Source organism: Sciurus carolinensis, chromosome 3, assembly GCF_902686445.1.
Source record: "Sciurus carolinensis chromosome 3, mSciCar1.2, whole genome shotgun sequence".
In the NCBI taxonomy this organism is placed as follows: Eukaryota; Metazoa; Chordata; class Mammalia; order Rodentia; family Sciuridae; genus Sciurus; species Sciurus carolinensis.
The window spans coordinates 44,526,940-44,553,875 of NC_062215.1; the positions used below are offsets into that span (position 1 = coordinate 44,526,940).

General features: G+C 41.3%; 1 long non-coding RNA gene across 1 annotated transcript in view; it reads left to right on the forward strand.

Annotated features, from left to right (window-relative positions):
* Positions 1 to 5,195: 5,195 nt before the first annotated feature.
* The window catches only part of LOC124980664 (uncharacterized), a 28,257-nt gene continuing 6,516 nt past the window's right edge, over positions 5,196 to 26,936 (forward strand). The window contains exons 1-2 of the long non-coding RNA XR_007107838.1: positions 5,196 to 5,267; positions 13,402 to 13,517. This is a non-coding gene — a long non-coding RNA (uncharacterized LOC124980664). The remainder of the gene's footprint in view (positions 5,268 to 13,401; positions 13,518 to 26,936) is intronic.

Below are 26,936 nucleotides of genomic sequence, written 5' to 3' on the forward strand. Positions count from 1 at the left end.
ATTATAACATTGGGGTATGAGGCAGACACTTTGTGTATTTAAAAAAATCCGAACTCTGTACCTTATCCTCCTCTCTTTTAATTTTCTGCTAGAAACAAGAGTACAGATTCACGAGTCCATGAGGGGGAAGATGTTTTCATCATCCAGACTGACTCAGAGTGGGTAGTTCTCCAGCAGTGGTGCTGTTGCCTTCTGGGTTTCTGTTTGGGCATGAGTGTTTAGAACAGGGAGAGTTGACAAGAAAGCAAGAGTTCAGATAGTCTTAAAATCGGTGTATTTGACTTTGCTAATTTTTCTGGCATAAGTGCTGACTCTTAGGTTTTCTCTGAGTGTGTGTGCGTGCACACGTACATGCACACTTTTTACGAGACAGGGCCTTGCCATATGGATCAAACTGGCCTCAAACTCCTGGGCTCAAGTGGTCCTCCTGCCTTAACCTCCAGAGTAGCTGAGACTGCAGATGCACAGCACTGCTCGCAGCCTTTCTCTGTCTTTGAAGGGAGGAAATAAATTATTAGAGTAGAGGCTCTTAATGATAACAGACTCCATGAAGTTCCTAATAGTCGATGGTCAGGATTGTGTAAGACTTGCAGGGAAGCATTTCTACTCCTGCTTCTCAAAAAACAAACAGGCCAGAGAGGGGAATTCTCTTGTGTGGAGTTCTTAAAACTTTTGTTGCAGATAATTTAAATGTGGTCCTCACTTACAAGGTAAAGGAGGTGAGAAGAACATATTTCCCAATCTAGTGTGACATTTGACATGCATGTGTTCTAGAAATTGGGAAGGTCACAGATGTGTACACTGGGTATAAAGAATTCAGTGCTGTGGGTCTTTCTGTGCCACTTCAAGTGAAGAGCCACTGTGGAAGAGAAGGTGGTCATACAAAGCCCTACTTTCTACTGTGCATTTGTCCTCTGATGTCGCCACACAACTCTATGAATGGAAATTTTCCACTCAGAATGATTTTTTCCTTTTTTTTCATGACCTGGCCTGTCCTCCAATCCTAAGCTGTCCAATTCAACGGTAGCCCCCAATCGCAGCTCAGTTCTTCTAGTATAAGTTTTTCCTGGGGTATCCTGTAACAACCTCACTCCCTTGGGTGGGACGGGAGAGGTGCGATGGCTCCAGGTAATCCTTCCCAGACTCAGATAAGGAACAGGGGCCCCAAATATCTCAGCTTTGACCAGGCAGGGTGGGCTGCAGTGGCCAGAAAGTGGCAGGTCCCTCCAACCTGATCATGTCTTCTTCAGTCCTACCCTGTCCTCTCCCTGCAAGGGATACAAGATAGCCCACATTGCCATAGGGATTATTTTGATCTGAGGACATTTGGGAAACCGTTAATAAAGGAAACTCTGGTTTTCTGCCTAAAAGCAAAACCTGAAGAAGAGGACTTTTTCTCAACTTTCCTTATCTGCAAAACCTCACAAAAGAATTCATATGTCATAAATCTCCTTCTAGAGTTAGAAGTTTTCCAACCAGGGGAGACTGACTTCTGTCCTGAGGCTAGAGAAGAAATCTCACCAAGATAAACGTCACCTCATTGTCACAAAACTGTCTCCTGTCTCCCATCTCTTCTGCACAGGGCCTGTTTTTCTTTCCTAGAAGTCATTTCCTTTATGAGCCCTTTGTCGTCTTCTGCTTCCCTTGCTAAGATCGTATAGAAGCCCTAAATTCTGGCCATGTGTTTCTGCCACATTTTCTCAGTTCCTGCCTTTTTAGCACAGGAACTGAAGCCTTAGAACATTATTTTTAGTGTCTAGAAATCAGTTTGGATAGTGCATTATTTGGTAGCTCAGAATCTGAAAATTGCTGCTTACCAAATTTAGTAGCAGATCTATAGATAGATGTATATAATAAATATGATAAATAACAAGGGAAGGTTATTTATTTAAAGAAAAGCCAAATTTCCCAGGAATTTGGTCTTGGAACACAGTACTTTAACCTACATTTTTAATGTCTCTGTCCTGATCTTTACTTCCATGAGATGGTGTCACAAAACCCTAGCTGTCCCAGAAAGAGGAGTGGCAAGGAAGTGTCATTGCATCCCAACCCATGGAAAGTATATGTGCTATGAAAAAGTGAGGGTGTGACTGGCCTCTGTCAGGTGCCTTTGCTGCTTCTGCTGAGACCTCAAAGGTCCTCAGCAGAACTGGGCATGAGGGCACCAAGTCTCAGTATCTTGTGCCACTCTCCCCTTCCCCAGGCCTTTCCTGTGCCTACGTGCTAGCGGATGCCCCGCCTTTTCGTTACCCTGTTGCAGCATCAGGAAGGGAAGGTGCAGGCATAGATGGCCTAGACTGCTCTGTCCCCTGAGTGTCTGCAGCCTGCTGTCTCCTCAGATACAATTTGGGTGTGTTGGATAAATACTGGAGGCTGTATGGATTGTCCAGGAGAGAAGTGGAGCTGAAGTTCCAGTTGAATTAGAATTCAGGACTCAGGAAGGGTGACTCTGTTAATCCTTGCCATTTTCACATACTTCCATTTACCTTCCTTAGCATATTTTTGTCTTTAATCAACACCGTTGTCATCTCTCCCTGCCTTTTGCCAGTTTCTTTTTTCCTCTGGTCAAGAACAGTAAGTAGCCCCCAAATCTTTCTACCTCTGCTTCACATTGTCCCATGCATGCCCCAGTTTGTGTTAAGTCAGGTCCTCAGTCTCATCCAGTTGATGGGAAGCCTGGATGTCATAGTCTTTCTGAAATCACCTGGAGATTCTGAAATCATCTGCTGATGTCAGATATATCCTGTGGTTCATTTATTTTATTGATTAATTTTTTTAGAGTCCTGAGGATGAGCCCAGAGACTCATGCATTCTAGGAGAGCACTCTACCCCTGTTACAACCCCCCATTACTTTATTTTAGTACAGACTTCAGTGGCAGTTATGAGGAGTATATGACAAATTGTAAATGAAGAAAAGTCCATGAACTGATGTTTTCTTGTGATTCAAGCAAATTTCATCATGTGAGTTAATTGGTGGAAGCCCTGCTCCTTGTTGCTCCCAGTTTTGGATCTTCGAGTGATTTTATACTTACTGTCAGTTTCTCTAATCATCCTTCCACATGGAGTGCTTTTGTGAAAGTATGTTCTAATTCACCAGATGTCAGATTTGTTATTTAATAATAACAAACCTACTCACCCAAATGTTCTGTTTCTATTCACTCATTAACAATATTAACTGAATGTGATGTGTGAGTTTCCATTACTGGTGTGGGAGGTGCCTTAATGGTTGATACATGTAAATATCTTTGTCCTTGTGGAGTTGATATTCTAGTGGAGGAAGACGTACAGAGAACATGATAAATAAGTTATCCAGTGTATTGAAAGTGATTAGCATATGAATGAAGAAACTGGTGTGGCAGGGAATCGGAAGATAAGATAATGAGAGGATAGAGGGGCAGAGTAAGCAAGCCTTGTTGTGAAGGTGATTTTGGAACAAAAAACTACAGGAGGTGTGGGAGCGAGCCTGATAGAACCACCTAGAACCAAGCCTTTTGTGGCAAAGAGCAGCATTAGGAGGAGTGACCTGGACAGAGTGTGACTACACTGAGAATGGGGCATGGGGCCAGGGGAAGGAAGGGGCTGATCATAAGAAAGGAGTGTGGGAGCCACTGTGAGACCTTGGGCTTTGGCCATGGGCAGAAGAGAGACCATCTCATGGTCTTGAACAGAGGCCTGTGCAGTGTGACTTCAGTTTAAGGACAGGTTTCTGTGCATGGAACATGCTCTTCAGGGATATTCCAGGAGGGACAGGCCATGGTCACCAAATGGGTGGCATGACCCAGATGTAAGGCAGTGGTAAGATGCAAAAACCATCTGAAAAAGAGAAGAGCTGTAAGAAGTGGCTCTAAGGTTTCTGTCCTGAGTTACCCAGAGGAACAGTGTGCCAGTAATTGAGCTGGTGCAGGTTTTCTGGTGGAGCAGGTTCCTTTGGGGAAAAGAACAGTTCCATTTAGGGTAGGTTACATTCTGAGATGTCTTGATGTACAGTCCAGTGGAGCCATGATACAGCTGTGGGACTGAGTTCAGAGGCAGATGGATTGAAGGTAGGAATGCAAGAGTCACCAACATTAACAAAGCCATGAAGTTGGATGAGAGGCTTTCAAGGGATGAGGGGAAACAGAAGACAAGTGAAAGTCTTAGGTGGAGGTCAGACAGAGGGAAACCAGCAGAGAAGCCAAGGAAGGCAGGGGAGACCAGAGAGGGTTGTCCTGGAAGTGGTGTGCATTAAGTGTGTGAAGGGACAGGGGTGAGCAGCCGCAGCAGGTGCTGCTGAGGGACCAAGAAGTAGGACTGAGTATTGACTGGTGGATTTAATCATATAGAGGCCAGGGAGCTTGATGAGAACAGTTTTGGGGTTGTTTGGGGGACCAGAGCTTCTTTGGAAGGTGTTTGGGAGAGAGAGAGAATGTCTGAATCAGTGAGTATAGACAGTTCTCCTGAGATGTACTATGAAGGGGAGCAAAGAGATGGGGCTTCAGGGAAGGTGGTTAGGAGTTGTCATTTTTAATGGAAGAAGGACCCAAATATTTACAAGCTGATGAGTCTGTACCAGGGGAGTGTGACAAATGATGGTGCAAGCAGGGAGGGAGGAGTGCTGGCACAAGGTCTTCCAGTAGGCAGGAGAGGGTGGGGGTTAGTGTGACATTTTGGAGTAATCTCTGAGACCAGTACTCTGTCAGAAGATAGCTTCCATGGGATCCTACACCTGTTGCATCTGTACCCTGCAAGTCTGCCTGTGCTTAGCCTGATCCTGAGAGGAACTGTGCACACCACAAATACTCCACTATTGACACTAAACCCCATTGCCTCTTCCCTGCCAAAGACACTGGTCTCAGTGAAAAGGAAACTAGAGTCATCTGTTGAGAGGAAATGTGGGAAGAGCTCTTGAGAAGAGAAAACATCACTGGTTCTGCATCTTGCACCTCAAATCTTTGAAACAGGAAAATAATAATATTATTGTTATTATTTTGGTGTTGTGGATGGAACTCTGGGCTTCAAGCATGTTAAGAATGTACTGCTGATTACACCCCCAGGTCAAGAGGGAGATCTTAAGTCTCATACCCCTCAGTGGGATTTTCTGTGCCTGGGTTACAGGGATGTGACCACCCCCATCATGGACCTCCTGATTATGGTGTATGCATGTAAGACCTCTTGTGCCAAGAACATCATCATTGTGATCTCCTGCTTTCCTTACAGAAAACAGTGCAAGATGAGGAAAAGAAGCTCCATCGTCTTTAAATGGTTGACCTCCATGATGTGCAAAGCTGGTAAGAATTCCAGGCAGATCCTTAACCACTAATTGGGTGCCTAGGAGTTTTATTTTTACAGAAAAAAATTGAAAGTATTTTTTTAACCTAATGAGAATGCTGATCAGAGGGAAAATAGTAAGGCAGTTTTTTAAAACAACTAGTATATGTCATCCATCCTTATCCACAAGAGATATGTGCCAAGACCCCTAGTGATACCTGGAACAGTGAGTAGTACTAAACTCTGTAGGAGCACTACCCTACTGGGGCAGTAGATCTCATAACTGAGATGGCTTCTAAGTGACTATCAAGTGGATGACATATACAGTATAGATACACTGGGTAATGGGGTAGCAGCATATTATGAGATTTCACAGTGCTACTTAGAATGAATTGTTTATTTCTGGAATTTTCCATATAATGTTTCTGAACCATTCATAACTAAAATGACAAAAAGTAAAGCCACAGGTAAAAAAGAGTGGGAACAGGGGACTAGTATAATGAGAAATGCAGAATTCCTTTTCCATCTCCCTAAACATGGAGGTAATGAGAACAACTTTTATTTTTCTATATTCCTAAACACTTTGTTCAAATTTGTGTTAAAATGACAATTTGCAATCACATTGAGATTATTTTGAAAGGTTACAGTCATTCTGAACCCTGCTATTTCTCTAACACAGCAACTATTTGTGTTTTAGTCTCTTCCCTTTCTGGGACTAAGAGGCGTATTTTTTAAACCATTATTACTCTGTAGAATGATTTCTCGGGTAGCATCTTAAGTATATCCCCTTGATTCTGAATATCCTACATAGTTTCCATTGTGTATGTGTGTTTGTACATGTGGGAGCACTCTTATGTCTGTCCATATGTGTGGTTGTGGGTAAATGATTATAAGGTCCGTAGCACAGAGCATTCATACAAGGAGGAAGGAATTAAAAAATCCCCATATCAGTGCATTTTAAAACAGACACTGCCATAGAATACATTTTCCCGTGTACCATACCAAAGAAGGCAAAAATTAGTGAAATCCCAGGGACCTCAGCAGCATCTCTACTTGAAAACACTGTAACAGGCAGTGGAAAGAGGGGTTGGGGTCTCCTCATTAAGACTTTTGGAAAGGTTCCACCCTTCTCTTCCAACGTTCTAAGTGGAGGGACCACCAGGCTCACTTTTTTGCTCTTTTGTATAAGTATTACTTTTTCAGTTTTTTCATACTGAATTTTCTTTACAGTTTGCTAATGGTGATTTCATATATTCGTTAAAGATGCAGTGAAACTTTAGCATTTGTTCTCATTTCCAGCTGTAGGCTTTGTTATGCATGTTAAGGAAGCTTCATGGAGATAGAATCTATTCTAATATAATTTTTAGAGACATTTCTGTGTTATTTTCATCTTTGTTATTTTATACTTTAACTTTATTTTAAAAATCACGAATCTTGGGGGATTTTCAAGATGGCGGACTAGAGGGCGGCTGATTTCACGTTGCTCCAGGACACAGGATTCAAAAGAGGAGATAGTGAGAGGCTTGGGACCAACTCAAAGCCACCGGGTGAGTCTCTCCCTTTGGGGAGGCGTCCCGGATGGGGCGGTAGCCCCGGAACCCAGGGAACTTTGTGAAGTAGAGTTGTTTGGCGATACGCCCCTCCCCCCACAGGAGCGGTAAACACCGACAACTGGGATCAACGTAGAGGAGGCGGCTCAGCACAGCGCTTGGACTCGGAGCAACCACTGGGGCTCCAGGCGGCTGCCTGAGGAGGAGCTGCGTGGCGAGCTGTTTGAACTCAGAGCGAGCACTCCTGAACACCGGGAGGTTGCCCGGAGGAAGAGGAGGAGCGCGGCGGGTGGCTTGGTCTAGGAGTGACTACATCAGAGCCACAGGCACTTGCCAGAGGAGGAGCTGCATGGCGAGTTGTTTGAACTCAGAACGACCGCTCCAGAACACCGGTGGCCTGCCTGGAGGAGGAGCGCGGTGGGTCGCTTGGTCTAGGAGTGACTGCATCAGAGCCACAGGCGGTTGCCAGAGGAGGAGGCGAGTGGTGAGTTGATTGGACTAAAAGCCACCGCTCCTGAACACTGGTGGCCTGCCTGGAGGAGGAGCGCGGTGGGTCACTTGGACTCGGAGTGACTGCCTAGGGCTACGGGCGGTTGGCCGGAGGAGGAGATGTGAAGTGAGTTGCTTGGACTCCTAGTGACTGCGTCGGAAACCCGGCCGCTGTCCGGAGGAGGAGGTGTGTGGCGGGTCTCTGGGTCTCGGAGCTATTGTACGGGGCTCCAGGTGGCAGCTCAGAGGAGGGGCCGCATAGCCAGGCGATTAGGTGCAGAGCAGGGTCCCAGGAGCTAGGTGGCTTCTTGCTGGAAGAGCCGCACAGAGACACGCCTAGGGGCGGAGCGAAGTTTCCAGGACTGCGGGCAGAGTCTCTGGGAGAGGCAGCCTAAGGAGACTCGCCTGCGAAGGGTGAGGCTCCCAGGCCCAGGAGGTAGGTCCGGGCCCCTGGGAACGTTGCAGAGGAAGACAGCCCAGCCCAGGCAGTAGTTGTAGATTGAGGGGAACCTCTAGGAGGGGAACTGACCAGCGAGACGTCCCCACCGAGTGAGTCTTCCCTGCCGGGGGAGGTTTTCCCACAGGGACGGTAAAACCAGAGACACAGGCACAAACAGGACTTGCCTCAGCCCACAGCCTAGTTCCCCATTGGATGACCATTGGTCAACAAGTGGAGCACCTTTGCCCACTAGCAGGGAATATACACCACCTGAGGGTCACCACCCCTAGAGAGGCAGCTTCTTCGTGGAGCTCCACATTATCAACTTCCTCCAAGACTGCAGGCTACTGAAGGATAAGAGGGGATATACTAGCAATCTTCAGGGACATTATAAGTTGATAGAGGAAATCTGCAATATCTTAATGACCCACTGATTCCTGAACAATATGAGAAAACAAGGGAAGAAAATGCCCCAAACAAATCTAGATGTTACATCAATAAAATCCAATGACAGCATGGCAGAAGAAATGACAGAAAGGGAGTTCAGAATGTACATAATTAAAATGATTAGGGAAGCAAATGATGAGATGAAAGAGCAAATGCAGGCATTGAATGATCGCACCAATCGACAGTTAACAGAGCAAATTCAGGAAGCAAAAGATCATTTCAATAAAGAGTTAGAGATATTGAAAAAAAACCAAACAGAAATCCTTGAAATGAAGGAAACAATAAACCAAATTAAGAACTCCATAGAAAGCATAACCAATAGGATAGAACACCTGGAATACAGAACTTCAGATATTGAAGACAAAATATTTAACCTCGAAAGCAAAGTTGAACAGAGAAGATGGTAAGAAATCATGAACAGAATCTGCAAGAACTATGGGATATCATGAAAAGGCCAAATTTGAGAATTATTGGGATTGAGGAAGGCTTAGAGAAACAAACCAAAGGAATGAACAATCTATTCAATGAAATAATATCAGAAAATTTCCCAAATCTGAAGAATGAAATGGAAAATCAAGTTCAAGAGGCTTATAGGACTCCAAATACACAAAATTACAACATACCCACACCAAGGTACATTATAATGAAAATACCTAACATACAAAATAAAGACAGAATTTTAAAGGCTGTGATAAAAAAGAACCAAATTTCATTCAGGGGGAAAACAACACGGATATCAGCAGATTTTTCAATTCAGACCCTAAAAGCTAGAAGGGCCTGGAACAACATTTTTCAAGCTCTGAAAGAAAATGGATGCCAACCAAGAATCTTATACCCACCAAAACTTACCTTCAAATTTGACGATGAAATAAAATCATTCCATGATAAACAAAAGCTAAAAGAATTTACAAAAAGAAAGCCAGCATTACAGAACATTCTCAGCAAAATATTTCATGAGGAAGAGATAAAAAACAAAGAAGCAAATCAGCAAAGGGACGAATTATCCTAAAGGAACTGTCAAATAAAGGAGGAACCAAGATGTGTCAAAAATTTTAAATATGAACCAAATGACCGGGAATACAAATCATATCTCAATAATAACCCTGAATGTTAATGGCCTGAATTCATCAATCAAAAGACATAGACTGGAAGACTGGATTAAAAAGAAAGATCCAACAATATGTTGCCTGCAAGAGACTCACCTCATAGAAAGAGATACCCATAGACTAAAGGTGAAAGGATGGGGAAAAACATACCATGCACATGGACTCGGCAAAAAAGCTGGAGTATCCATCCTCATTTCAGATAATGTGGACTTCAAGCCAAAGTTAGTCAGAAGGGATAAAGAAGGACATTTCATACTGCTTAAGGGAAGCATAAATCAGCAAGATATAACAATCATAAACATCTATGCCCCAAACAGTGGCTCATCCATGTATGTCAAACAAATCCTTCTCAATTTTAGAAACCAAATAGACCACAACACAATAATACTAGGTGATTTTAACACGCCTCTCTCACCACTGGACAGATCTTCCAAACAAAAATTGAACAAAGAAACCATAGATCTCAATAGCACAATCAATAATTTAGACTTAACAGACATTTATAGAATATACCATCCAACCAAGAGCGAATACACTTTTTTCTCAGCAGCACATGGATCCTTCTCTAAAATAGCATATATTATGCCACGAAGCTAATGTCAGCAAATACAAGAAGATACACTACCTTGTATTCTATCAGATCATAATGGATTGAAGTTAGAAATAAATGAAAGAGTGAAAAACAAACTACTCCAACACCTGGAGATTAAACAATATGTTATTATATGATGAATGGATAACAGAAGATATTAGGAGGAAATTAAAAAATTCTTAGAGATAAATGAGAACAAAGAAACACATATCAAAATCTCTGGGACACTATGAAAGCAGTACTTAGAGGAAGATTTATTTCATGGAGCGCATTTAATAAAAGAAGTAAAACTCAACAAATAAACGACCTAACACTACAACTCAAAGCCCTAGAAAAAGAAGAACAGACCAACACCAAAAGTAGTAGAAGATAGGAAATAGTTAAACTCAGAGCTGAAATCAACAAAATTGAAACAAAAGAAACAATACAAAAAATTGACAAAATAAATAGTTGGTTCTTCGAAAAAATAAACAAAATTGATAAACCTTTAGCCACACTAACAGAGAAGACGAGAGAAAACCCAAATTACTAAAATTTGGAATGAACAAGGAAATATCACAACAGACACGACTGAAATACAAAACATAATTAGAAGCTATTTTGAAAATCTATACTCCAACAAAATAGAAAATTTCGAAGACATCAACAGGTTTCTAGAGACATATGAATTGCCTAAACTGAACGAGGAGGACATACACAATTTAAATAGACCAATTTCAAGTAATGAAATAGAAGAAGTCATCAAAAGCCTACCAACACAGAAAAGTCCAGGACCAGATGGGTTCTCAGCTGAGTTCTACAAAACCTTTAAAGAAGAGCTCATTCCAATACTTCTCAAAGTATTCCATAAAATAGAAGAGGAGGGAACCCTCCCAAACTCGTTCTATGAAGCCAATATTACCCTGATACCTAAACCAGACAGAGACACATCGAGGAAAGAAAATTTCTGACCAATATCCTTAATGAACATCAACGCAAAAATTCTAAAAAAATTTTAGCAAATCACATACAAAAGCATATTAAAAAGATAGTGCACCATGATCAAGTGGGTTTCATCCCAGGGATGCAAGGATGGTTCAAAATCAGGAAATCAATAAATGTCATTCACCATATCAATAGACTTAAAGTCAAGAATCACATGATTATTTCAATAGATGCAGAAAAAGCATTTGATAAAATATAGCACCCCTTCATGCTCAAAACACTAGAAAAAGTAGGGATAGTGGGAACATTCCATAACATTGTAAAGGCCATCTACGCTAAGCCCATGGCTAATATCATTCTAAATGATGAAAAACTGAAAGCATTCCCTCTAAAAACTGGAACAAGGCAGGGATGCCCTCTTCCACCACTTCTATTCAATATCGTCCTTGAAACTCTAGCCAGAGCAATTAGACAGACCAATGAAATTAAAGGGATATGAATAGGAAAAGAAGAACTCAAACTATCCCTATTTGCTGATGATATGATTATATACTTAGAGGAACCAGGAAATTCCACCAGAAAACTTTTAGATCTCATAAGTGAATTCATTAAAATAGTGGGATATAAGATCATAAATCTAAGGCATTTTTATACATAAGCGATGAATCTTCAGAAAGAGAAATCAAGGAAACTACCCCATTCACAATAGCTTCGAAAAAAATAAAATACTTGGGAATCAATCTCACAAAAGAGGTGAAAGACCTCTACAATGAGAACTACAGAACACTAAAGAAAGAAATTCAAGAAAACCTTAGAAGATGGAAAGATCTCCCATGTTCTTGGATAGGAAGAATTAATATTGTCAAAATGGCCATACTACCAAAAGTGCTATACAGATTCAATGCAATTCCAATTAAAATCCCAATGATGTACCTTACAGAAATAGAGCAAGAAATTATGAAATTCATCTGGAAGAGTAAAAAACCCAGAATAGCTAAAGCAATCCTTGGCAGAAAGAGTGAAGCAGGGGGTATCGCAATACCAGATCTTCAACTCTACTACAAAGCAGTAGTAACAAAAACGGCATGGTATTGGTACCAAAATAGAAAGGTGGATCAATGGTACAGAATAGAGGACACGGACACAAACCCAAATAAATACAATTTTCTCATACTAGACAAAGGGGCCAAAAATATGCAATGGAGAAAAGATAGCCTCTTCAACAAATGGTGCGGGGAGAATTGGAAATCCATATGCAACAGAATGAAACTAAACCCCTATCTTTCACCCTGCACAAAAATCAACTCAACATGTCAGCTTAGGACCAGACTTCCTCAACAGGACTCCCATAGCACAAGAAATAAAAGCAAGATTTAATAACTGGGATAGATTCAAACTAAAAAGTTTTCTCTCAGCAAAGGAAACTATCAGCAATGCGAAGAAAGAGCCTACAGAGTGGGAGAAAATCTTTGCCAATCATACTTCAGATAGAGCACTAATCTCCAGAATCTATAAAGAACTCAAAAAACTCAACACCAAGAATGCAAATCATCCAATCGACAAATGGGCTAAGGAAATGAATAGACACTTCACAGAAGAAGATCTACAAGCAATCAACAAACATATGGAAAAATGTTCAACATCTCTAGTAATAAGAGAAATGCAAATCAAAACCACCCTAAGATTCCATCTCACCCCAATTAGAATGGCGATTATCAAGAATACAAGCAGCAACAGGTGTTGGCGAGGATGTGGGGAGAAAGGTACACTCTTACATTGCTGGTGGGGTTGCAAATTAGTGCAGCCACTCTGGAAAGCAGAATGGAGATTCCTCAGAAAGCTTGGAATGGAACCACCATTTGACCCAGCTATCCCATTCCTTGGCCTATACCCAAAGGACTTAAAATCAGCATATTACAGAGATACAGCCACATCAATGTTCATAGCTGCTCAGTTCACAATAGCCAGATTGTGGAACCAACCTAGATGTCCTTCAGTTGATGAATGGATAAAGAAACTGTGGTATATGTATACAATGGAATATTATTCAGCCATAAAGAATGATAAAATTATGGCATTTGCAGGCAAATGGATGAAACTGGAGAATATCATGCTAAGTGAGATAAAACAATCTCAAAAAACCAAAGGAAGAATGATATCGCTAATAAGTGGATGATGACACATAATGGGGGGTGGGAGGGGTTAGTGTTGGGGTTGGAGTTGGGTTTAGGGAGGGGGGCAGGAATGGAGGAAGGAAGAACTGTATAGAGGGAGGTGAGGGGTGGGAGAGGTGGGGGAGAATGGAAAAAAATGGCAGAATGAATCAAACAACATTACCCTATGTAAATTTATGATTACACAAATGGTATGCCTTTATGCCATGTACAGGCAGAGAAACAACATGTATCCCATTTGTTTACAATTAAAAAAAAATCACGAATCTTTATGTCAGAGAATCTGAACCATAAAGATGCTGGGAGTTTTTGATAGAATAATTTCTTCATGGTAACTTATTATATATAGTATTTACTTTGCATAATACTAATTTCCTATGTTGCAGCTTGTTTTACAGCTGTTGATATGATTGTATCTGCTTCATTTTCAAAGGTCTAACCTATCTCAGTACTATGGATTGACACCAGAAGGAACTTCAAGGTTTTTTCAATATTCTTATGGATAATTTAAGAGTATCTCCCTTCTCATGACAGCATATTGAAGAAGAGGTGAGCCAGCTTGAACGTTTTAAAATTTTAATATTCTGATGAATGTATACTTCCATTTCTTTGAGTTGTCCCTAAAGATTAAAATTTGAGGTATCATGCTTAGCGATCTGTTGTGGTTTATTAATGCAGTTCTGTGTTTTTTAAGTGTCTTAATCAGTAATTCATGTTTCTTCCTCATCTCTTAAAATTGCTTTTTCTTTTGAACCTCAAAAGAGGTTCTGGACTGGTCATTGATTATAACAAAGAAGTCAGTCTCATCATTGGTGGTCCATGTGTGGTCCTGGCCCTTTTGAATATCTCCATCTTTCCACTCTGTCTCTGTTTATCCCTCTATAGTAGTTGGCAGCCATGACCCTAATTCCATCACCCAGGAATAAAACAAGAATCAGCTAAGTGCAGTGGCACACACCTGTAATCCCAGCTATTCGGGAGTTTGGGGCAGGAGGGTTGCAAGTTCAAGGCCTCAGCAACTTATCTAGACACTGTCTCAAAATTTAAAAAAGTTCTGGAGATATACCTTGGTGGTAAAGTACCCCCGGGTTAAATTCTCAGTACAAAAAAAAAGGAGAGAACCATTGCAGTAGTTCCCATCTGCTCACATGATCCCCCTCCATCACATCCCATTGCCTGTCTCACCCAGGAATCCACTGTCCTGGATATTCCATCTTTTTTTCTTTTAAATTCCTTTTTGATAGTTTCAGTTCATATATTTAATACTGAATTATATATATATATTTACATTTTTAATTTGACAAGAAAAAAACTATAATCTTTTGAGTGTTTCACCTTGTGTTACATTAATAGAATTATGTATGTAACTGAATCTCATCCCTGTTGTTTTATGTGCAGTTACCCATTTTGAGTACGGAGAGGTGCTCTTTGTGCTCCTGTATCTCAGCCTAGTCATCCTTTGTATGAGTTGTTTGTAGGCTTCCGCTATTATAATAGCTCCCCTGTGAAGATATTCAGTATGTCACTAGTGATACACAAGTCAGTGTGTATCTTGGTGAAATTGCAAAATTCCATGGTGTGTGAATATTTAATTTTTCCAGAGCAGTTATGCCAACTAATGTTCCCACTAGCCATGAGATTGATTTCCTGTGGATTCACCTTTGCTTCAAAACTTACACTACCAAATTTTAAAAATTCTTATCAGTTGAATGCCTGTGATATGGTATCTTGTCACTTTGCTGGATGAATCTGCTGACTAATGGGGTTGAACATATTTTCAGATATTCTTCCTCCTCACTGAGAATGTGTTACATCTGTTCTATTTTATGGTGGTTTTTTTTGTGTGGTTCTTCCTGAGCTGTCCACATTCTTTTTTTCATTCTTGATATGTTGTTATTTGTTTCCCTTAGATTTCTGTTTGTAACTTATCCATTCTATTTTGTTTGTTTGTTTTGGTAGTGGGGATTGAACTCAGGGGCACTTGACCACTGAGCCACATCCCCAATCCCCAGCCCTGTTTTGTATTTTATTTAGAGACAGGTTCTCACTGAGCTGCTTAGTTCCTCACTTTTGCTGAGGCTGGCTACAAACTAACAATCCTCCTGCCTCAGCCTCCCAAACTGCTGATTATAGGGACACACCACCACAGCTGGCTAACTTAACCATCTTTAAGTTGTCCTTGGGGAACCTTGGTAAGCTAACTTATTAAGTATTTTTCTTAAAAAGTGAAATTCACACAACATAAAATTAACCATTTAAACATGAAAAGTCAGAATTTAGTTCATTCACAGTGTTCAACAGCCACCATCTGTCTAGTCCCAGGACTTCTTTATCACCTCCAAACACCCTGAACCCATTAAGTATGACTCCCTATTCCTCTCACCCACTGTTCTGCTCCCATTGCCTGGAAAACACTAATCTGCTTACCATCTCCAGGAATTTGCCTGCTCTAGAGATTTCATATGAGTGACTTTTTTCACTTAGCCAGAAGTGTGTGACGTTTGTGGTTTCTCCACGTTCATACCAACATTTACTTCCTGGTAAGTTTTGGTTATAGCCATCCTGGTTGGTGTGAAGTCTTATCTCATTGTGATTTTGATTTGCATTCCCTAAGAATTAATGACATTGAACTGTTAATTTGCATATCTTCTTTGTATAAATGTCTGTTCAAATCCTTTACCCATTTTTTATTTGAGTTGCCTTACCTCTTACCTCATGTGTTCAAGGAACACATGAACACACACACACACACACAGAGATAATTAGGTAGGTAGATAGATGGATAGAGAGATACTGAATTCCAGACTCTGTATTGGGTAAATGATTTTGAAATATTTCCCCCATTTTGCAGATTTTCTCACTTTCTTGATAGTGTCCCTGGATGCACAAAAAGGTAATATTTTGATAAAGTTCATGTAGCTATTGTTTTTTTAAAGATCTATTTCTTTTTTCCCCCCCAATACTAGGATCAACTCTGGACTTTTTTTTTTTTTTTTTTTTTTAAGAAGGGGCAGGAGTTAGGGTCAGTCAGGCATAGCTGGGGCTGTGAGGGACTGGGGGATAGGGGGTGGGGCTTGGAGCATGCAGGGCACATTCCCTGTGATGGGCGGCAAGCAACTCTGACATGGACCATGTGAGCAAGAGGGCGAAGGGCAGGAGGCACGCTCCGCTGCAGGGGCACAGGAACCTGCATCAGTCAGGTTGTTTTTTGAGACCAAGCCCCACTTTATTGCCCAGGTTGGTGGTCTTGACCTCCTGGACTCAAGCACTGACCTCCTCAGTACTGGAACTGTAGTCATGTGTCCAGGTTCTGCTGCTACTAATGTGTTTGTGGTCATATCTACCAAAAAAATAGTGTAAATCCAAGATCATGAAGTTTTGTCCCTGTTTTCTAGACATCTCATAGTTCTAGGTCTTCCATGTAGGTAATGAATCCATTTTGAATTATTTTTTGTATGTGTTGTGAGATAGGAGTCCAACCTCATCTCTTGTATATGGATTTCTAATTGTCCAGCACCATTTTTAAATAATTATTTCCCCACTCCATTGAATGACTTTAGCACCTTTTGGTCAAAAATCAACTGACCACAGACGTTTGGTTTATCTCTGGACTCTTGAGTTGATCTGTATGTTTATATTTTGCCAATACCAAACTCAGTTTTGATTCAAATTGGGAATTTTGAGTTCTCCAATTTTGTTCATTTTCAGAATTGTTTTGGCTCTTTGAAGTTTGCAACCCATGTAAATTTGAGAATTAGCTATTCCGTTTGTGCAAAAAAGTTTTTTGCAATTTTTAAAAAATTTTTAGTAGTTATACATAAGAGCAGAATGCATTTCAATTCATTGTACCTGAATGGAGCACAACTTTTCATTTCTCTGGTTTACATGATGTAGACTCATACCATTCGTGTGATCATACGTTCACCTAGGGTAATGATGTCAGTCTCATTCCACCATCTTTCCCACTCCCATGCAGCCTCCCCTCCCTACTCTCTGCCCATCCAGAGTTCCTCCATTCTTCCCTTGTCTTCCCCGCCCCCCCATTATGAATCAGCGTCTACATATCAGAGAAAACATTTGACATTTGATTTTTTGAATTGGCTTATTTACTTAGCATGATATTCTCAAGCTCCATTCATTTACCTGCAAATGCCATAATTTTCTCCTTTAAGGTAGGTAATATTCCATTGTGTGTATATACCACAGTTTCTTTATCCACTCATTATTTGAAGGGCATTTAGGTTGGTTCCACAATCTAGTTATTATGAATTGAGCTGCTATAAACATTGGTGTGCTACATCATTTTAAGTCCTTTGGGTATAAACCAAGGACTGGCATAGCTGGGTCAAATGATGGGTTCATTCCAAGTTTTCTAGGGAATCTCCATACTCCAGAGTGGTTGTACTAATTTGTGATCCCCCCCATCAGTGTATGAATGTCTTTTTTTTCCCCCCACATCCTTGTTAAGATTTATTGTTGTTTGTATTCTTGATCATTGCCATTCTGACTAGAGTGAGATGAAAACTTAGAGTAATTTTGATTTACATTTCTCTAATTACTAGAGATGTTGAACATTTTTTTATATATTTGTTGATTTATCATATATGTTCTTTTGTGAAGTGTCTGCTCAATGCCTTAGCACATTTCGATTGTGTATCTTCTGTGAAGTGTCTGCTCAGTTTCTTAGCCCGTCTGTTGATTAGGTTATTTGTTTTTATGGTGTTAAGTTTTTTGAGTTCTTTATATATCCAGGAGATTAGTGCTTTATCTGATGTGTATTTGGTAAAGATTTTCTCCCACTCTTTCTTCATGTTATTGATTGTTTCTTTTGCTGAGAAGTTTCAGTTTGAATCTATTCCATTTATTGATTCTTGATTTTTTTTTTCTTGCACTTTAGGAGTTTTGTTAAGGAAGTCAAGTCCTAAGCCAACATGATGAAGATTTGGGCCTCCTTTTTCTTCTGTTAGATACAGGGTCTCTGGTCTAATTCCTTGGTCCTTGATTCATTTTGAGTTGTTTTGTGCAGGGTGAGAAATAGGGGTTTGTTTTCGTCGGCTTTTTAATTTTTTATTTTTATTTATTTATTTATTTTTGCTGCTGTGACTAAATGATCTGACAAGCACAATTACAGAGGAGGAAAGGTTTATTTGAAGGCTCACTGTTTTAGAGGTCTTAGTCCATATAAGGTTGGCTCCATTCCTTGGGGCTCGAGGTGAGAACGAACATCATGGTGGAAGAGCATGGCAGAGGGAAGCAGCTTTCATCATCATGAAGCAGAGAGAGAGAGAGACAGAGACTTCACTCTCCAGATACAAAATATGTACTCCATAGCCATGCCCCAATTCATACCTCTCCAGCTACACACTACCCTGCTACCCTACCACTTCAGTTAATCCCATTAGCGATTACTTCACTGATTGGGTTAAGACTCTTATAACCCAATCGTTCTCATTCATTTACGTACATGTGAGATTTTGGGGGATACCTCACATCCAAACCATTAACAGGGTTTTATTTCATTTTGCTGCATATGGATTTCCAGTTTTCCCAGCACCATTTGTTGAAGAAGTTATCTTTTCTCTGATGTACTTTTTTTGGCACCTTTGTCCAATATAAGATAACTATTTCTGTGGAATTTTCTCTGTGTCAGAATTCTATGTGTGCCATTGGTCTACATGTCTATTTTGGTGCCAGTACCATTTGGTTTTTGTTACTATTGCTCTGTGGTATAGTTTAAGATCTGGTACTGTGATATCTCCTGCTTCTGTTTTCTTGCTAAGGATTGCTTTAGCTATTCTAGGTTTCTTATTTTTCCAGATGAATTTCATAATTGCTTTCTCTATTTCTATGAGGAAAAACATTTGATTTTAATTGGAATTGCATTAATGCTTTTGGTAGTATGACCATTTTGACAATATTAATTCTGCCTATCCAAGAACATGGGCAATCGTTCCATCTTCTAAGGCCTTTAATTCCTTTCTTTAGTGTTCTGTGGTTTCTCATTGTAGAGGTCTTTGACCTCTGTTGTTATATTAATTCCCAAGCATTTTATTTTTTTGAGGCTATTGTGAATGGGGTAGTTTTCCTAATTTCTCTTTCAGAGGATATATCACTTGTGAGTAGAAATGCATTAGGTTTATGGGTGTTGATTTTATATCCTACTATTGTTGAATTAATTTATTTTAGAAGTTCTAGAAGTTTTCTGGTGGAATTTTTTGGATCCTCTAAATATAGAATCATGTGGTCTGCAGATAGTGACAATTTAAGTTCCTCTTTTCCTGTTTGTATCCCTTGCATTTCTTTTGTCTGTCTAGATGCTCTGGCTAGAGTTTCAAGGATGATATCTAATAGAAGTGGTGAGAGAGGGCATCCCTGTCTTGTTCCAGTTTTTAGAGGAAATGCTTTCAGTTTATCTCCATTTAGAATGATATTGATTTTGGGCTTAGCATAGAAAGCTTTTACAATGTTGAGGTATGTTCTTCCTATTCCCATTATTTCTAGTGTTTTGAGCATGAAAGGGTGCTCTATTTTATCAAATGCTTTTTCTGCATCTATTGAAATAATCATGATTCTTTAAGTCTATTGATGTGATGAATTAAATTTATTGATTTCTGGATGTTGAACCACCCTTGCATCCCTGGGATGAATCCCACTTGATCATGGTGCACTAACTTTTAATGTGATTTTGTATGAGATTTGTTAGAATTCTAAGAATTTTTGCATCTATGTTCATCAGGGATATTGGTCTGAAGTTTTCTTTCCTCAATGTGTCTGTGTCTGCTTTTGGTATCAGGGTGATTCTAGCTTGTGGAGAAATTAGACTTTCATGACTTCTATATTAAAATAGCAAGACAATAATAAGAGGACCTGCATGGTTTAAATACTGAAGGAAACTGGGAGGAAATAAATGATAAAGATCAAAACAAATTAACGAGTTGGGAAACCAAGATGTGTTTACATTCACATTTATAGCCGAAAGGTGAGCGGTCTCATCATGGGTTGATCTTCAGCAGCAAAAACTTGAGCTCATCACAAGTTGCACTTTCCTTACAAAGGAATAAGGGAGTAGCAGACATATAGGAGATGAGGCGTGAGATAGGAGACCCAAGTACAGATCCAAGAGCATGCAGTTCCTCCAGGCAGGGAAGGATCATTAAAGACACACCAGACAGCACCATACACCCATCAGACTGTCTGCTTCCACGGTGTGCTCACAGGACCAGCCTTGGTGGAAAGCCGTGTGGCAGCATCTAGGAAAATGAAAAATGCAAATATTCCCAGGAAACTCTTACATGGAAAAAAACCCCTAAAACATCAGTAAGTTCAAGTGTGATTGTGGAGCATCGTGTCAAAAACTGGCAGCAAGTTCTTCTATCAACAGAGAACATATGTTCACATGCATGTAGCACATTGCTAATGTTGAAATCAGCTAGGATAAGGAAGGGATTCAAGCTGAGGAATTGCCTTGGAAGGATTGTCCCCCAACACCCTGGAGTGTGAATAGAAGATTCAGAAAAGTGACTGTGAAAAGACCCCATTTGTTGTATTTTTCCCACCCTGGTATCTGCTGAGCCATTGGTATTATTGGCTTTGTTAAGTCAGTTTTCCATGGTTGTTAGAAATACCTGAGATAAGGCAAGTTACAAAGAAAAAAAGTTGTTTTGGCTGATGATTTCAGAGGTTTCAGTTCATGGTCATTTGATCCTGAGGATTTTGCAGTACATGGTGGCAGGAACAAGTACAGAGGAAGGTGCTCACATTATGATAGCCAGGCAGCAAAAGAGAAAGAGGTTCCTGGAAGTCCTAATCTCCCCTTCATTTGCAGCCTCCTAGTGACCCACCTTTTTCCAGTTAGGACTCCCTGTTAGTGGTACAATATTGGTGTAAGTGCTGATATTATCTCAAACTGAAAGGGTTAAAACACTTGGGCATTTGGGGGGCATTTATCCAAACCATAGCATTGGCACTGTCCACAGTGGTGTCCACAGACCACCATGGGAAGACATCACCTGCCAGATCCCCTTTCAGAACCATGAACATTCCCACTGTGTTGTGTATGTTTTTATTTGTTTTTGTTTGTTATACAAGCAGTGAGAAAAACTTTGGGACACAGAGGAGTATTCCTGAGATGCTGATGTTGAGGAAGGAGCAAAGTATGTATGAGCAAAAGCTTGAGCTAAAACATTTGTGTCCCTTTTCTGCTTCTGTGTTAATTGACATCTAGGTGATTGTTGCAAAGAAATAAAAGTTTCCATTTCTTGAGTCATGAGGGTGCATTTGTTTATTGTGATCCAGGGTAGGGTGCTCAAACCCAGTCAGATCAGCAGTGGCAACCAAAGCATGTCCTGGTGCCTTCTGGCATGCTTGGCTGTGCCCCCACCCCACAGGAGCATGGGGTAGTGGGTGGAGGAGTCTACAGTTGTTGGGGTCCAGGCAGCACCTCAGGTGGGCCGGGCATTCCTGCTGCCAGGTGTCTTGGTGCCTAACTCATGGTCATGTGCCCTTTGCCACACTCTTCAGCAGGTATACTTTTGGCACCATCCTGGCACTGCCTGCTTCCTGTGTTCTGCCCATTGGGCTGCCCTTAGTCTTTTAAAAAAATGTGTTCTTTTTATATGTACATGACAGTAGAGTGACATTTAGATATATTATCTGCACATGGGATATAAGTTACTCTAATTAGAATCCTGTTCTTGTGGTTGTACTTGCGGAGTTACACTGGGTGTGTATTCACATATAAGAATAGGAAAGCTTTGTCTGATTCATTCTCTTTCCTATTCTCATTCCCCCTCCCTTCCCTTCATTCTCCTTTGTCTAATCCAATGAGCTTCTGTTCTTCCCTTCCCCACCCTCTCTCGTTGTAGCTTCGCATGCACATACCAGAGAAAACATTCAGCCTTTGGATTTTGGGTTTGGCTTATTTCACTTAGCATGACAGTCTCTAGTTCCATCCATTTACCAGCAGATTCCTTAATTTCATACTTCTTTAGGGCTGTGTGATATTCCATTGTGTTTGTGTATTACATTTTCTTTATCCATGCATCTGTTGAAGGGCAGCTAGGTTGGTTCCATAGCTTGGCTATTGTGAATTGTGCTGCTATAAACGTTAATGTGGCTGCATCACTGTAGTATGCTGATACTAAGTCCTTTGTGTATACACCAAGGAGTAGGATAACTGGGTCAAATGGTGGTTCCATTTCAAGTTTTCTGAGGAATCTCCACTCCGCTTTCCAAAGTGGTTGCAGTCCCACCAGCAATGCATGAGTGAACTTTTCCTGAGGTGGAGTGAGGTGGAATCTCAGTGTAGCTTTAACTTGCATTTTTCTCATTGCTAGAGATGTTGAACATTTTTTCATACATTTGTTCACCATTTGTATTTCTTTTGTGAAGTGCCTGTTCACTTCCTTTGCCCATTTATTGATTTGGTTATTTGGAGATTTTTTGGCATTAAGTTTTTTGAGGTCTGTGTATATTCTGGAGATCAATGTTTTTTCTGAAGTGCAGGTGGGAAAATTTTTCTCCCATCCTGTAGGTTCTCTCTTTATGTTCTTGATCGTTTGCTCTGCGGTGAAGAAGCTCTTTAGTTTGATACCATCCCCTTCACTGATTGTTGATTTTTTGTCTTGTGCTTCAGGAGTCTTATTGAGGAAGTTGATTCCTAAGCCTACATTATGGAGAGGTGGGCCTACTTTTTCGTCTAGTAGGTGCAGGGTCTCTGGTCTGATGCCTCAGTACTTGAACCAATTTGAGTTGAGTTTTGTGCAGGATGAGAGATAGGGGTTCAATTTAATCCTACTGCATATGGATTTCCAGTTTTCTCAGCACCATTTGTTAAAGAGGCTATCTTTTCTGAACATATGTTGATGGCACCTTAGTCTAGTGTGAGATAACTATATTTATGTGGGTGTGTCTCTGTGTCTTCTATGCTGTTCCATTGGTGTTCATGTCTGTTTGGGTGCCAACTGCGTGCCGTTTTTGTTACTGTAGCTCTGCAGTATAATTTGAGGTCTCTTATTGAGATGTCTCCTGCTTCACTTTTCTCACTAAGGATTGCTTTGACTATACTGGGCCTCTTATTTTTCCTAATGAATTCTGTGACTACTTTTTCTATTTTTAAGAAGAATATTATTTGAATTTTACTAGGAATTGCATTAAATCTGTATAGCACTTTTGGTAGTATGGCTGTTTTGACATTATTAATCTGCCTATCCAAGTATGTGGAGATCTTTCCGTCTTCTGAGGTCTTCTTTAATTTCTTTCTTTCATGTTCTGTACTTTTCATTGTAGAGTCTTTCACCTCTTTTGTTAGAGTGATTCCCAAGGTGTTTTTTTTTTCCTATTGTGAAAGGAATAGCTTTCTTGATTTTTCTTTCAGCTGCTTCATCATTGGTTTATAGGAACACAATTGATTTATGGGTGATAATTTCATGTCCTACTACTTTGGTGAATTTATTTATGAGTTCTAGAAACTTTCATGTGTAGTTTTTCACTCTTCCAAATACAGAATCGTGGGTGCCTAGGAGGGGTCCACTGTGGTCAGAAGTGATGTGCATCAGGGAGAAGCCAAGTTCAGCATCTCTGTCCCCACTTCCTCTTTCCCTTGGTAAAAAGGAATAGTTTGAGCCCTTCTTTTCCTGGTATCCCTTTAATTTCTTTCCTTTGTCGAATTGCTCTGGCTAGTTCTCAAGGATATGTAGAATAGGGGTGGTGAAAGAGGGCATCCCTGTCTTGTTCCAGTTTTCAAAGAGAATGATTTGTTTTTCTCCATTTAGTACAGTGGTGACATTGGGTTTAGCATAGATAGCTAGTATGTTCCCACTAACTGTAGTTTTTCTAGTGTTTTCAACATGAATGGGTGCTGCATTTTGTCAACTGCTTTTTCTGCCTGTATTGAAATAATCATGTGATTCTCGTCTTGAAGCCTCTTGATGTGATGATTTATGTTTATTGATTTCCGTATATTGAACCATCCTTGCATCCCTGGAGTGAACCTCACTTGATCATGGTGCACATCTCATGATGGGGATTAAATTTCAACATGAGTCTTAGAATGAGAAAAGCATGTTTAATCCATAGCTTCTGTCCCCAGAGAACTCTGCTCCCCACACTTCATACAGACTCTGTGTCACACACAGTTCTGTCCTATGAGAACAGGAGATGACACTGGGGGCCCAGGATTCACCCTGTGAACTCCCATTCCTCCTGCTAGCCCTGTCCTTGGGTGACCGTGACAGGACACCAGACTCACAATCTCCCATCACTTGCTCCTATTTCTGCTCCCTGGTACCCACAGTCAGAAGGAAAGGCATGTGACTGCACAGGAGCACTACATTGTGGTGTGGCCTGGATGGATATGTCATTGGCTGACTGACATCACCGATTTGTGCCACCTCATAAATACTCTGTTTCTGAGGCAGTGTCAGAACTAGCATAGGACCTTTGTAGGAATCTGTCTTTGGGGTCATCCTGAGTCTGTGGTCCTTCAGAGCTTGGATACAGCTCAAAATGTAGCTCTCATTCTGTGGCCAGAGGCCACCTATGTCCATGGGAAGTCAGGATACAGAACGTATTGCTCTCTTAACTACGATTGGTTCCTTGTCATGAAAACCCTGATGATTCCCCTGTAGTGATTCCCCAGTACAGCACCCTGTTCCATATATTGTGCCTTTGGGCTGTCCTGAGGCTGGGGCCTGGGGGAGAGCAGTGTGGCAGCAGAGACTGCTTGGATGTGGGGTGTCCTGATTATTTGTCATCAAGGAATTCAAAGGTAACTAACGTCTTTTCAGTAGCGCCTGTCCAAATGAGCTGGAAATGTGGGTGCCTGGATACTGGGGTGCCCAGTTCTGCTTGGCTCTATCACCATTGAATTGAAGTCAATCCTTAGTACTAATGAAACAAACAAATAAAACAAAAATAAAAATATTAGATCTATGTGGGATTTACCATTCAAAGAAAATTCAAACTCAAACAGTCCCTTCCAATGTTATGTGGTCAAACAGAAGTCAGACTGCACTGATGTGAAAGAGCCAAAGAGGCAAATGACAGGGAGAGAATGATGAGTGTTCCTGAGGACTAGTAGGAGGGAGGGGGGAGCCAATGGGTATGGGTACCAGATACAGGTTGAAGGGAGGCACTTAAAGCCAAGGAGCTGAACTCATTTTAAAAATAGTCTTAAATTTTAAAGGAAATTAGTTTTAATAAAAACAGAAAATCCAAAAGGAAGAAAAAATCAAAGGGAGGAGAGGGAAAGGGCAGCTGTGGGTGGGAGCAGGTGCAAGGGGGCGCTCAACGGGTGGTGCTGGATGTGGGGCCACTAGGAGCCACAGGCCTGAAGCTGCTGTTGAGGGTGTTTCTGAGGCTGGCATGCTCTCAGGTGGTGGAGGTGGTAATGGATGTTGAGCTGGAGTTTCCTGTCTTTTCCTTCATCCTGACCTACTTATCTTCACAGTCTACTGTGAGTGTGTATGTTTCTAAGTGCTTTATTATTTTGCTTGGCTTGTTGTGGATGTTACCATCAGTGACGTCTCTGCATACTCTTTTGTTCAGCCCTGGTGTTGAGATCCACCTGCCTAATGACATGGAGCTGGACACTGTTGTTTTCCACTGCCGGATGTGTTCCCTGGTGTAACTGTTCCAGAGTTGATTTACCTTTTCTCCAGGCATTGCAGATAAGAGTTGCTGTCCCCTCCCCCAACCCCGATTCCAAATAACTGCTTTGAACCAAAGGGTTTAGGTTTGAGGTCAGGTTCAGCTACTGAGCAAGAACCTGTCTCAAAATGAAGAAGAAAAAGGACCATGAGGGTTCAACCACAGTAAGTAAAAAACTATAAAACTTAGACCCTTATGGCATTTCCCCATGTAAGGAAACTTAATTAGTCCCTTCCACGATGATGTGGCCAAGGAGAAATGAGACTGCACTGGTTTGAAAACTGCAGACTAGTCATATGATGGGATAGAAAGCTAAGGGGTTGCTGGGGAGTAGCAGGAGAGGAGGGGAGCCGAGGGGGTGTTTATGGATACCGAATTCAAGAAAATGTTCTGGAATTACATAGTGGTGATCAGTGCACAGTTTGGAGACCATACTTAATGCCAATGAAGTGAGTCTTGTAAAAACAAATAAAATCTTTATTTCTAAAAGTAGCTAATTATACACAAAGAAATAAACACAGAAAATAAAAAGAAGGAATAAAGAAAGGGCAGGGGGGAGGAATGGAGGATCTGGGTCATTCTCAGTAAGCAGTAACTCCTGAAGGGCCAGCAGGAGGTTTTGCACTGCATCGGCCATCGTGGGTGTTTCCAGCCCCAGGTTTCCCTGAGGTGGTGGAGGTGGTGGAAGTTGAGGGAGAGTTTCCACGAGTATGGGAGGGGCGCCTGCAGCTGCAAGAGGAGCAAAGGTCAACAAAGTATCCAGATTCCTTGCAGGGACAAAGTATTTCCCACTGTCTTGCACACAGTTCCACACAGAGCCCCAGCCCTGGGCAGTGTTCCCAGAATGCATGCAGACAGTGACAATTCTGCTTATCATTGTTCCTGCCCCACCCCAGCTTCTGGAAGCTCTGCTCTGCAGATCTAGCCCCACCCCTTTCTGACATGCTCACACCCCCCACCTCACTTCTGCTCACCCTCAGCCTCTTCCTCCATGGACTCCAGGTTGTTTCTCAGGGCTGGGACCCTGGGGCCTTGGTCCTCCATGTTGGGGCCAGTCTGGCTGACCTGGCTGTGGATATTACCAAGTGGATAGTGAAGCAAGTGCAAGCCCAGGAGTGAGGAGACCACCCAGGAGGGATGGGGGGTGGCAGCAGGAGAGGCTTGGCCTTTCCTCCCATGAGGTCAGTCTTGGTGGCACCACATTGCTCAGAGGAGCGGGCTGAGACTCAGAGAGGTGCAGGGCCAGTTCCAGGTGTTGGAGCTCTATGTGACCCTGGGCAGTGCTTACCTTTGCAGCATCATGTCGAACTTGCGTTCGAT